Raw genomic sequence first — 13,512 nt, 5'->3', positions numbered from 1 at the left:
ATGAAGCAAATAAGTATTCATTATTATGAAAGAAATCCTCATGATACGATGACCATTAGGGGGAGTAGAAATGTGAAAGTCTACTATAACAACCCTCGGTAAAACCGACACCCTCATAAATTTTTGACACCCTAATATATCTTTAAATGTCTCAACATATCTTTATATGTACCCCGTATGTGAAAACAGAGCCCAAAATACAATATAACATATAAAATAAATTAAAAACACTAAGTCTTAAGTTGAGGCGGGCCGCGTAGGACCTCACCTCAACTTAACGCGGGCCGCATTAGGATGTAACCAGACTCCGCTGAAATCATTAGTTGATGCGGGCCGCGTACGAGTTCGTTTAAGTTAATGCGGGCTGCGAGCGACCTAGAATGTGGCGCAGCCCGGTGATGACACGTGTCGTCACCGTGTCAAGTCTAGAGGGTGACCGGGCCAAGCTATACGTTGTCCGGAGGTTGACGCGGGCCGTGTAAGGGTTAGCCTTACTTAACGCGGGCCGCGTGAAGACGCGATATCAGACCTATAAATAGAAGGCAACGGGCCTTCAGTCTGTTCGCTCATTTCTTTCTTTCTTTCTCAAAATTTTCTGTAGTGGCGTTATTATACCCGGGAATTATACCCCCTAATTAGCGAGGTTCTGCTACGATGTAAGTATTATAACCCCTGGAGACGTATTAGATACGCTGCCCGATTGATCTAGGGTTCCGTAACGGCTGTCGTGGTTCTGCCCGACGTAGTCGTTGGAATGCCGTCTCGGGGAGGGTATTACTAATGTTAAAATGGGTTATTATACTAACACACGTGCATTTGTGTAAATTATAGATATTCACCAGGAAACCCTAAAGAATAACCTAAAACAGCAGTGTGAGTAATCTCCTTTTTATAAACTGTTTTTACAAAATCTCACTTTATTAAATATATACAAAGCAGTTATTGAGTATTTGTAAAGAATACAATTATAGTGGGTATGTTGGGGTTTTGTATACAAAATTGGTTACTGGCGTGGTAACATCCCATAAGTTGAGTATGACCGTACCACTGATGTTAATTGTGATGTCTTGGAAACAAATGTAATTGCGGATGTGCCCTCAATACTGCAAATTGGTTTTTACTTAAACTTGATTAAATTGGGATTCACTCACCAGTATTTCCCACTGACAAAATGTTTTAAAACGCGTTTCAGGTAACAAAATGTGAAAGCCAAATAGAAGCCAGCTGGACAGCACTGGAGGCTTGGAAAAGTGGCAATAAAGTTACCTAAGAATAAAATGGAAGTTTTTATTAAATAAATAGGATGTATTCCTATAAAATGTGTGTACTGAAAACTTGGGTTTTACCCATATGTTTAATATTATTAAACGAGGTGGTTTACTCTGATTAAATATTTCCTAACTACGGTCCTGATGAAAATTTCCGCTGCCAAATTGAATAAATAAACACGATACCACCAAGACTGGCTCACGACCGCCCGTTCCCGGGAACTAGGGACCGGGGGCTGTGACAGAAGGTGGTATCAGAGCTATGCCACTGATTCAGCCACAGAAGTGTTCCGCTGACATCAAAATTCAAAGTGTTAGGAAATAAATTATGGAAATACGTGTATAATTGTATTTCTTGCTATGTGTTATCTGACTATTTGTTAGTTTACAGTATGAGCGACCAAGGACCCTCTGACGCCTATCGTCAACTGTCTGGTTCGCCTAGGAGCGAAGGCACCTCCTCTTCTCAGCCTGCCCTCTCAGGGTATTCTGCTGACACAGAAGAAGGAATCTTTGTGTTTAAGGCTCAATCTGAAGAGCCATTTCCTCAGAAAAAGAGGGGATGGTTCAGTAGGGGAGCGCACGAGTGTAGGAAACGAATGAAAACGTTGCAGGAACAGCGAGTGTTAGCCGCAGCAAAAAGAGAGACTGATGCTTATAATCAGGATATGCTCAATAGGGGTATCGCTAATATCCATATTTTAGCAACCACTGCTGCTGACCCAAACCTGGAACAAATGCTAGCACCCCAACCACAAAATCCTGACCAACCCATGGAAGTAGAAAACCAGATAGAAATGCCTGATTACAACCCGGAGGAGATACCTAGGGTACCTGCACCAGATCCCCTAGACCCAAACAACTACGACCCCTGATGGGACGATGTTAGGGACTACGTGCAACAAAACCCAATATAGGAAAATGTGCCAATGCCCAACTTAGGAGCTTATCCAGGGTTAGATCCTCAAGATCCCTACAACATTAGTGATGCATATGTTAGGGAAATTTTAGAAAATCCATACCCGTACCAGGCCCCTATGCCTCCGTATCAGGAACCCGTACCCTAGTTTCCAAACCCAGTCCTAGAACCTGCACCCCCAATGAGTGCAGAAAATGTCCAAGAACTTAGGACTTTCGGTGAGGAAATTTTAGAAAGCAGTGATAGAATGCGACAGGTGGGAGAATGCCTCGTATGGAAATACGATGAGCGTAATATGGTTTTTTGGATGAATCCATATCAGTGAGGGTGATGGCAGAAACGGTAGTAGTAGTAGTAATAATAATAATAATAATAATAATAATAATAATAATAATAATAATAATAATAATAATAATAATAAAAATTAGTATATGTGTGTATGTGTTAGAAAAAAAAAAAACACTACAGATGCCTACTATTAGTATTGTAGCTTTACATTTCAGTCGGTATTGTAATTTAAATTTCAGTACTAGTGTGTAATGATGCATACTATATAAATAGAGTAAAAGTCGCAATGCTCGACACTTTTGGTTAAAAGTGCGTGTCATGTGATTGGCTATATTCAAATATTAATTGTGATATTAATATTTGGTAATTGTTTAAAATTCAGATGGCCGACGAGGAAAATCAAGATAATCTGAATAACGATAACCAGAGTAACAATAACGTGGTTAATGAGAATTCGAACAACAATAACAATGGAAATCAAATGGATAATAGTGCTGTTCAACACATAGTGGCACAAGGAATTATAGATGCAATGCCATTTATTATTCAAACGGTTCAAGAAGCGAATAATAAAAGTAAGCATAGTAGTAAACGACCAAGTGAACCGGAACACAGCGTGAACAATGGACCCGTACTTCAAGCGCCCATTCCCAAAAGAAGAAGAACCATGCCATATGGTTGTTCTTACAAAGAATTCTGGTCCTGTAAGCCAATAGAATTCTCGGGCAATGAAGGACCCATTGCAGCCCTACGCTGGATAGAGAAAACTGAGGCTGTTCTGAAAATAAGTAAATGTGCTGAAGAAGATAAGATAATGTTTGCTTTAAATCTATTTAACAATGCAGCCCTAGAATGGTGGAACACTATCCTCCAGTTAAGAGGAAGTGATAGGATTTATAACATGGAATGGGAGGAATTCAAAAATATGGTAGAAAGGAAATTCTGCCCTCCCAATGAAAAGGAACAAATAGCAAATAAGTTTCTGAATCTTAGAATGACCGGGGTAGACAGTAAGGGTTACACTACCACATTCTTTGAATATGCTAGGATAGTACCTACCCTTGCATCACCTGAACCAGTGTTAATCTCCCGTTACATCTGGGGATTAATTGGAGAGATTAGACATGTAGTCAAGGCAGCTAGACCCCAAACCATAGAGGAAGCTGTAGAACTAGCCAATACCTTGACTGATGAACTAGTGAGAACTAGAGAAGAAGATCAGAGGAGAAACCTAACCCAAAAGCTTACTCAAGAATTCCGTTCTGGGAATTCCAATCGTAGGAATGTAGGTTCTACCTCTGCACCATACTGCAAAGCTTGCAGAAGGAAGCATTCTGGAAGATGCTCTATTTACTGTAATTTTTGCAAGGCCCCAGGACACAAGGAAGAGAATTGCAGGAAGAAATCCAGTAATGGAATGTGTTTCAATTGTGGAGAAAAAGGCCACATCAGGATAAACTGTCCGAAATTGGCTCCAGTTGCAAACAACAAGAATCCTAAAAATGCTAGAGCATTTGTTCTAACTGTAGATGAAGCTAGACTGATTCCGGACGTCATTGCTGGTACGTTTTTAGTTAATGATATATTTGCTAAAGTATTATTTGACTCTGGTGCAAACCAAAGTTTTATTAATACTTCATTTTGCAAACTTCTAAATCAATCATTAACTAAACTACCACAAGAATGTCTAGTAGAGACAGCAAATGGAGAAACTGTTAAGATCTCTGAATTCTTGCAAGGAGCAAGAATAGAAATTTTTAATCAAAAATTTATTGCAACCCTTTACCCAATGAATCTGGTAGGATTTGATGTCATGTTAGGAATGGATTGGTTAATAGCCAATAAAGCCAATATTTTATGTGATCAAAAGTCAATTCAAGTAAAATCACCAAGAGGTGAAAAGATCACAATTAAAAGAGATAAACCATCTAGATCCACTAAATTCATCTCTGTGATGAAAACTGCGAGTTATATAAGGAAAGGATCTATAGTGTATTTGATTTCTATAATCACTAACACTAAAGGAAAAGAATTAAAAGATATTCCAGTAGTGTCCCAGTTTTCAGATGTTTTTCCTGAGGAATTGCCAGGATTACCGCCAGACAGGGAAGTTGAATTCAGAATTCACCTGCTACCAGGAACAGCACTAATTGCCAAAGCACCTTACCGTTTGGCACCCGCTGAAATGCAAGAACTAAAGAAACAACTAGATGAATTATTGGAGAAAGGATTCATACAGCCAAGTTCATCGCCATGGGGAGCACCGATTTTATTCGTTAAAAAGAAGGACGGATCAATGCGTATGTGCATTGACTACCGTGAATTGAACAAAGTCACGATTAAGAATCGGTATCCATTACCAAGAATCGATGATTTGTTTGATCAACTTCAAGGAGCTCGATTTTTCTCTAAAATTGATTTAAGATCAGGATATCATCAATTAAAGGTACAGGAAGAGGACATTCCTAAAACCGCATTCAGAACAAGGTATGGTCATTATGAATTTACTGTCATGCCATTTGGTTTAACCAATGCCCCAGCCGCATTTATGGACATGATGAACCGAATATGTAAACCATATTTGGATAAATTCATAATTGTCTTCATAGATGATATTCTAATTTACTCTAAAAGTAAAGAGGAGCACGCAAAGCACTTGCACTTACTTTTAAGTTTATTGAGAAAGGAACAGCTTTATGCTAAGTTTTCAAAGTGTGAGTTTTGGTTAGAACAGGTACAATTTCTCGGACATTTAGTTAATCATGAAGGAATTCATGTAGATCCAACAAAGATCGAGGCAATTACTAAATGGAAAACCCCTGAATCACCAACCGAAGTTAGAAGTTTCTTAGGATTAGCCATTCCTAGAATAGCCATTCCTTTAACTAAGTTAACCTGTAAATCTGTTAAGTTTGAATGGGGACCAAAACAAGAAGAAGCTTTTAGAATCCTTAAGCAAAGATTAACCCATACACCCATACTAGCGTTACCAGAAGGAACTGAAGACTTTGTAGTCTTTTGTGATGCTTCTAAGTTAGGATATGGATGTGTGTTAATGCAACATCAAAAGGTTATAGCTTACGCCTCTAGACAGCTTAAGAATCATGAAGAAAATTATTCAACACATGATTTGGAATTAGGAGCTATAATTTTTGCCCTTAAGATTTGGAGACATTATCTTTATGGTAGTAAGTTTACTATTTTTACAGATCATAAAAGTTTAAGATATGTCTTCGGGCAAAAAGAATTGAATATGAGACAAAGACGCTGGATGGAATTACTTAGTGATTATGATTGTGATATCCAGTATCATGCAGGAAAAGCAAATGTAGTGGCAGATGCTTTAAGTCGAAAGTATCATGAAAAGCCAAAAAGGGTACGTTCTCTTAAATTAAATCTTCAAGTAGATTTAAATGATCAGATTAGGAAAGTTCAAGAATCAGTAATCAAGGAAGATACTGAAAAATTAAAAGGAATGATTAAAGAATTGGAACAAGGAACAGATGGAATTTGGAGGTTCCATAAAAAGAGAATGTGGATACCTAAATTAGGAAAGCTCATAAGTCTAAATATACGATGCATCCACGAAGTGATAAAATGTACCAGGATTTAAGGAAAAATTTCTGGTGGATAGGAATGAAAAAGGATGTAGCAGCCTATGTTTCTAAATGTTTAACTTGCTCACAAGTTAAAGCTGAACATCAGAAACCCTCAGGATTGTTACAACAATTAGAAATGCTAGTTTGAAAATGGGAATTGATAACAATGGATTTTGTTACCAAATTACCCAAAACAAGGTAAAGTAATGATACAATCTGGTTGATTGTAGATAGGTTAACCAAGTCAGCTCATTTCTTACCAATGAAGGAAACCTTTAGTATGGAACAATTAGCCAAATTATATGTAAATGAAATTGTTTCATTACATGGAATTCCTTTATCAATTGTTTCTGATAGAGATAGCCGATTTACCTCTCATTTTTGGTCAAGTTTCCAAAAAGCAATGGGAACCAGGTTAAATCTAAGCACAGCTTATCATCCTCAAACGGACGGACAAAGCGAAAGAACCATTCAGACAATGGAAGACATGCTTAGAGCTTGTGTAATTGATTTCGGAGGTAATTGGGACGAACACTTACCTTTAATAGAATTTTCTTATAATAACAGTTATCACACAAGTATCAATGCTGCACCATTCGAAGCACTTTATGGACGAAAGTGCAGAACCCCAGTCTGTTGGGCAGAAATTGGAGAAAAACAATTATCTGGACCTGAGATAGTACAAGAAACAACTGACAAAATCATTCAAGTCAAGGAACGACTGAAAGCGGCACGTGATCGACAAAAGAGCTACGCTGACAACAGACGTAAACCATTGGAATTTCAAGTAGGAGATAGAGTATTATTAAAAGTCTCTCCTTGGAAAGGAGTGGTAAGATTCATCAAGAGAGGAAAGCTTAGTCCCAGGTATATTGGACATTTCAAAATTCTTAAAAGAATAGGACCCGTAGCCTATCAGCTACAACTGCCAGAGGAAATGGCAGGAATACATGATGTATTTCATGTATCTAATCTCAAAAAGTGTCTAGCTGACGAATCACTCGTAGTACCTCTCAAGGATATAGAGGTTAATGAACAACTCAAATTTGTAGAGAGACCTCTACAAATTGAAGATAGGAAAATTAAGAATCTCAAGCATAAGAGATTAGTTCTGGTCAAAGTAAAGTGGGACTCCAAAAGAGGACCTGAATACACATGGGAGCTTGAATCAGAAATGCAAAAGAAATATCCACACTTGTTTCAGTAGATCTCGAGGACGAGCTCTAAAACAAGGTGGGGAGGATATAACAACCCTCGGTAAAACCGACACCCTCATAAATTTTCGACACCCTAATATATCTTTAAATGTCTCAACATGTCTTTATATGTACCCCGTATGTGAAAACAGAGCCCAAAATACAATATAACATATAAAATAAATTAAAAACACTAAGTCTTAAGTTGAGGCGGGCCGCGTAGGACCTCACCTCAACTTAACGCGGGCCGCATTAGGATGTAACCAGACTCCGCTGAAATCATTAGTTGATGCGGGCCGCGTACGAGTTCGTTTAAGTTAATGCGGGCCGCGAGCAACCTAGAATGTGGCGCAGCCCGGTGATGACACGTGTCATCACCGTGTCAAGTCTAGAGGGTGACCGGGCCAAGCTATACGTTAACCGAGGTTGACGCGGGCCGCGTAAGGGTTAGCCTTACTTAACGCGGGCCGCATGAAGACGCGATATCAGCCCTATAAATAGAAGGCAACGGGCCTTCAGTCTGTTCGCTCATTTCTTTCTTTCTTTCTCAAAATTTTCTGTAGTGGCGTTATTATACCCGGGCATTATACCCCCTAATTAGCGAGGTTCTGCTACGATGTAAGTATTATAACCCCTGGAGACGTATTAGATACGCTGCCCGATAGATCTAGGGTTCCGTAACAGCTGTCGTGGTTCTGCCCGACGTAGTCGTTGGAATGCCGTCTCGGGGAGGGTATTACTAATGTTAAAATGGGTTATTATACTAACACACGTGCATTTGTGTAAATTATAGATATTCACCAGGAAACCCTAAAGAATAATCTAAAACAGCAATGTGAGTAATCTCCTTTTTATAAACTGTTTTTACAAAATCTCACTTTATTAAATATATACAAAGCAGTTATTGAGTATTTGTAAAGAATACAATTATAGTGGGTATGTTGGGGTTTTGTATACAAAATTGGTTACTGGCGTGGTAACATCCCATAAGTTGAGTATGACCGTACCACTGATGTTAATTGTGATGTCTTGGAAACAAATGTAATTACGCATGTGCCCTCAATACTACAAATTGGTTTTTACTTAAACTTGATTAAACTGGGATTCACTCACCAGTATTTCCCACTGACAAAATGTTTTAAAACGCGTTTCAGGTAACAAAATGTGAAAGCCAAATAGAAGCCAGCTGGACAGCACTGAAGGCTTGGAAAAGTGGCAATAAAGTTACCTAAGAATAAATTGGATGTTTTTACTAAATAAATAGGATGTATTCCTATAAAATGTGTGTACTGAAAACTTGGGTTTTACCCATATGTTTAATATTATTAAACGAGGTGGTTTACTCTGATTAAATATTTCCTAACTACGGTCCTGATGAAAATTTCCGCTGCCAAATTGAATAAATAAACACGATACCACCAAGACAGGCTCACGACCGCCCGTTCCCGGGAACTAGGGACCGGGGGCTGTGACATCTACTCACTATATGCAAATGTAGAAATTTCAACAAAAAAAATTTAAGAACTTTACCTGGAATTTCGAACATAGCGTAATCGCCAGTAATGAGGGAGGGGGAGTGCGAAGACATGTGACTTCTTATGCAGCGCCAAAAATTGCGAGTCTCTTCACACTAAGTATCGATTGTTGTGAAATCTCGTTTAAGCGTATCTCGGCGTGATTCATGTCGCTTGTGTAATCAAGTGGCGAATTGCCGCATTCGATTGTTGTTCTCCCGCTGAAGGGATTAGCATCGTTGTTGTCATACCCATTTGTGTTTTCCCCAAGGCCTTGCCTCGAAAGTCGTGTGTGATTTACTTAGACATCCGCTGCCGTATAGTATAAGTTTCATGTATAGTTGCGCAATTGCGTTTCGTTCCACGTAAGTTACCTGCTCGGGTAACTAAAAAGCATAGACAATATTGATAATGGCGTTTTGCCTGAGTTGTTAGTCACAGTTTCTAAGTGAGGACCTCAAATGAGTTACAACAAAAGCTTTCCAAAGGTCCTAAATTGTAACACCTCGAAAAATTTCGTCCAATAATGCATTGACACGTGTCATAGACTTTGCATATGCGAAAACATACTTTAGAGGGACTAAAGTTGACAAACAGTGAAAACTATGGAACGTAAGGGTCCAAAGTGTCAACAAGGGATAAATAGACTCTATGACAACCCTACATAATGTTTATAACCTTAAACGGATGGATCATGGATCATACGAAGCGGAAATTGCACAAAAGTGAGGAATTACAAACTGCAGGGGCCAAAAGTGTCAACATGTTGAATTTATACCTCTGAGTGAACTTTTGGCAGACCCGAAGCTTTGTAATGCTAAAATATACTCACTAGAATATGTGGTAAAAATTTCATGAAGTTTCGTTATCGTATGAGAAAGTTATGGCCAAAACCGTACTTGAAGGGTTAAAAGCGTCAACGTCGAATTTCATGACTTTTCGGTTGAGCGCAAAGTTAACCGAGGACATTACCATGTTGGTAAATGTCCCAAGGTTCTTAAAAACCAAGTTTGGGGGTTTACGAGTCAAAATTAATAGCCGAAACCTCGTTTGCGAAGACAGGGACCAAAGCTGCCAAGTTTGAAAGATGTTTGGGTACTGCAGACCCCAGGCGGCCCGCCTGGGCTGCCTAATGCAGGCCGCATGCCCCTGCTAGATGCAGAATTCGCGAATTAGGCCATTTTTGGGTCCGAATTTGAGTGCAAAACAGCTGTGATCACCTCCATTTCTCACCAATAAGATTACATGCATGTTGGGACACTTGTAATGCTCCTACAACACCTGATGTCTCCATAAAATCTGATCAAAGCTCCATTTTATTGAGTTCTTGTGTTAGTAACAAGAACACTCTCAACTATCAAAACTTCACAAAGCATTCCAGGAGCATTCTGATCGGCAAGACCACTTCCAAGTCCTATCTAAGCTTCATTAGGACCTTTGTAAGCCTTCATATCATCCTCTAATTCGTTCTAGCTTTGATTATTAGCAAAAAGTCAATCCATTGTTCATATAGTTTGACTTTTCGATTAAACGAATTTGGCTCTGTCATTTCTCAAATTGAAACCACTTATAAGTTGGTATTTATGTGGGAAACAAACCCTCAAAAGGGTATTCTCTGATTCCCACTCTAAGCATGCTATTTGTCGAGTCAAAGTTGTTCTTAAAAAGTCAACAGAAATTGTTTTTGTGAAATATAGCGTAAATGGTAATGAAGATGACATGCAATCAGTTTGATCATCAAAAATAGCTTTATAATAAATATAAGAATATGTTTTACCATGATCAACTCGACAATCTTTAGTATAAACTCGGATCGGAACCGAAAGTCTTATAAAACGACTTTTTCGTTGACTCTCGATTCGGATCCATGCATGCATGTTTGAGATATGTATTGGAGTTTATTTTTGACCATTTTTTTATTTAAGTGTAACTCGCTGGAAATTTTACAACTTGAGTCTATGCTTAACCGATTCATATGCATGTTTCCGATTTATGCTTAAAGTTGACTATTTTGCCCTTTTTGATATAAAACGTGATTGTTGGAAAAGTGAAAGAGTAGAAATCTTTATTTCTGATTTATAAACTTGCACCGAAAATTTGAGATCAGTTGGTGGTCCAGATTTTGAGTTATGGCCGATATCGTAAAACTACATCTTTATGTTAAATAAACGGCGCATTTAGCGTATAACCTATTTCAGGCCACTTTTCGATATAAAACTTTTTACCCACTGATGTTATATAATATTCTGGGATTTTTGAAGATTTTTATTTAATTTTCGGCTGATCGTATCATAGATCGCTAAGTCGATTCGGTTAATGCCGGTTTTGACCGTTTAAGCCATAAAATGAGTTTTATGCATCCTTTTGACCCCAAACCTTTTTCTACTGATTTTATTTGTTAAATAAAGTATTTTGAGCATTCTGGGAATATAAAAATCTCAGCTTTCTTTTAAAAACCCGGAAACGGCTCTAAATCGCATTTTTAAGCGTTTTTAGCGCATAGTAAGCGTTATACTCATATTAAACATATAAGATTCATACCTACTGATGTATTTAGCATATTTTCATATAATAACAGTAAGTATAAGTTTATGAACCCAGATTTCCAGTTTTGACATTTTTAGCCCTTGTGAAATTACCAAAATACCCCTACGGTGCATAGTTTGATTTTAAATGATAAGTTTTGTATATGGGTCATACCCTACTGTTATAATATGTCAAACTAAGTATATTTACTGTATAAATCAGACCCGTAACTCAGATTTCCAATTTAACTCTTTTATAATCTTTTAAATGACCAAAATGCCCTTCTAAGGCATAAATTGAGTTTAAAATAATTCGGGGCATAATAGAACATAACTTGCTGATATTATATCATATTTAAAGCATATTATCTCAGGGAACTTGCATATGACTCTTTTGCCTACCCGTAACGCCCTTTTAGCGATCGGTTCGGTTTATGTAACTAGTTTGCATAAATTGACCGAAACGGGTCAAACGTTATCATTTTTATCTCAAAATCCAGAATGTATTTAGTATACCCATATTATACAAGTATTCAAACTTGTCGGGTCTAAATCACATTCTATCCGGTCTTTCGCTTAATCATGCGCTTAAACCGTATCGTCCTTAAAACTAACCGGTCTAAGCTTAGGCTTAAATAAAGACCCGTTAGGAATCCAGTAGGTTATTATAAACCTTTGTTCCAGATTAGGAGGCCCAGTAAAAGCTATCTACACTTACCAATTGTGATTCATACTTACTCAGGTAAATACATTTTGACTTATTTTCCCTATACGGGCTTGGGGTACGGTATATAGAATACCGCTTGATCGAGCGTTCAAATCTTGCACCCTTGGGTATGCAATTGGAATAGTTTGTCCGGCTCGTTTAAACAGTCTTGTTTTACTTTCAGCATTTGGGGGGTTATTGACCGTGTCCCGGATATCCTTGGCATTATCTTACGAGATGGCCACGACCAGAGCACGGGGTGTAGGCGTACACCCGTCGTGTATAACTCTTTAATGTGGTGTGTCATTTAATATTTAACCCGGACAAGATCCCGGGCTACCAAACGTACGAGTAGCATGTAATTTGTTCACAAGTTTATATTGCATAATTATCCCAAGTTAATAAAAATATTTATGCCATGTGCATTTAAATCAATTTTCAATCATTTTCAAAATGAGTCAATTAATTTGTATTTACCAGTGTAAACTGACGTATTTTCCCAAAAGGTTAAGTGCAGGTACTATACGTACTAGGCTGGCTGTTTCCTAAAGAGCGTCCACAATAGTCTCGCAAGCTCGGACGACAATAAACTGTTGATCAATATTTCTTATTTTATTTGATCCGCCTGTGGATCCGTTTCAACTACTTGTGATATTTATTATTACATTTTAAATAAAGTTGAAATGAATCTATTTCTGCTTCCGCTGTGCATTATTATGTTGTGTTGTTTGTCTATGACGATGCCAACTACGTCACTGTACCCCACACCGGGCCCACCGGTGACACGTGGAGGTCGGGGTGTGACAGGTTGGTATCAGAGCCAACGCTGAGTGAATTAAACACTAGTCTTTTGTGTTTAATCTCAGTTACACAATTGCACATTCCTCGATTTTCGAGTCTAGACAAAGAACTTAGGAAATGTTCAAATTTTCTTTCATTTTCTAATTTTGTCTTATATATATCTTGTTGTGCCACTTGTTTGATTTTTGACAGGTTCAAGATGCCGCCACGTGTACGAGGAAGGGGACGAGGAGCATTCGCCACCTCTCATGACCATGAGGCAGGGCCTTCGCATAGGCGAACCCCATCAGCATCCCATAACACTGCTGCCCGAGATCTTTGGAGATTGTTCGCTGAACCCGCCAGGCACTCGGTATCACTGAGTACCTCGCCATCCCTACCACACTCTTTTGGGCCTCATTCTGAAAATGGGCCCCACGATTCTCATGGATCCTTCATTCCTCTACCCCAGTCGCCTTATGACTACCCAGCACCCGTATATCAGGGCCTGTACAACCCTGATGCCTACTTGGAAGAACCAGTGGGTCATAACCCACTCGGACCTGAAGACCACTTCTCTGGTGGCAATGAGATGGAGGTCGATGAGGACACCGATCCTTCCATGCCACCGTCCGGCACACCTAACCACCCCATTGAGATATCCGATGGGTCACCGTTCAGGGGATCACCTTACAATGGTGCCGACAGTTTCGAGGA

Source organism: Helianthus annuus, chromosome 2 (genome assembly GCF_002127325.2).
Source record: "Helianthus annuus cultivar XRQ/B chromosome 2, HanXRQr2.0-SUNRISE, whole genome shotgun sequence".
NCBI lineage: Eukaryota > Viridiplantae > Streptophyta > Magnoliopsida > Asterales > Asteraceae > Helianthus > Helianthus annuus.
This window is presented reverse-complemented; position numbering follows the sequence as displayed.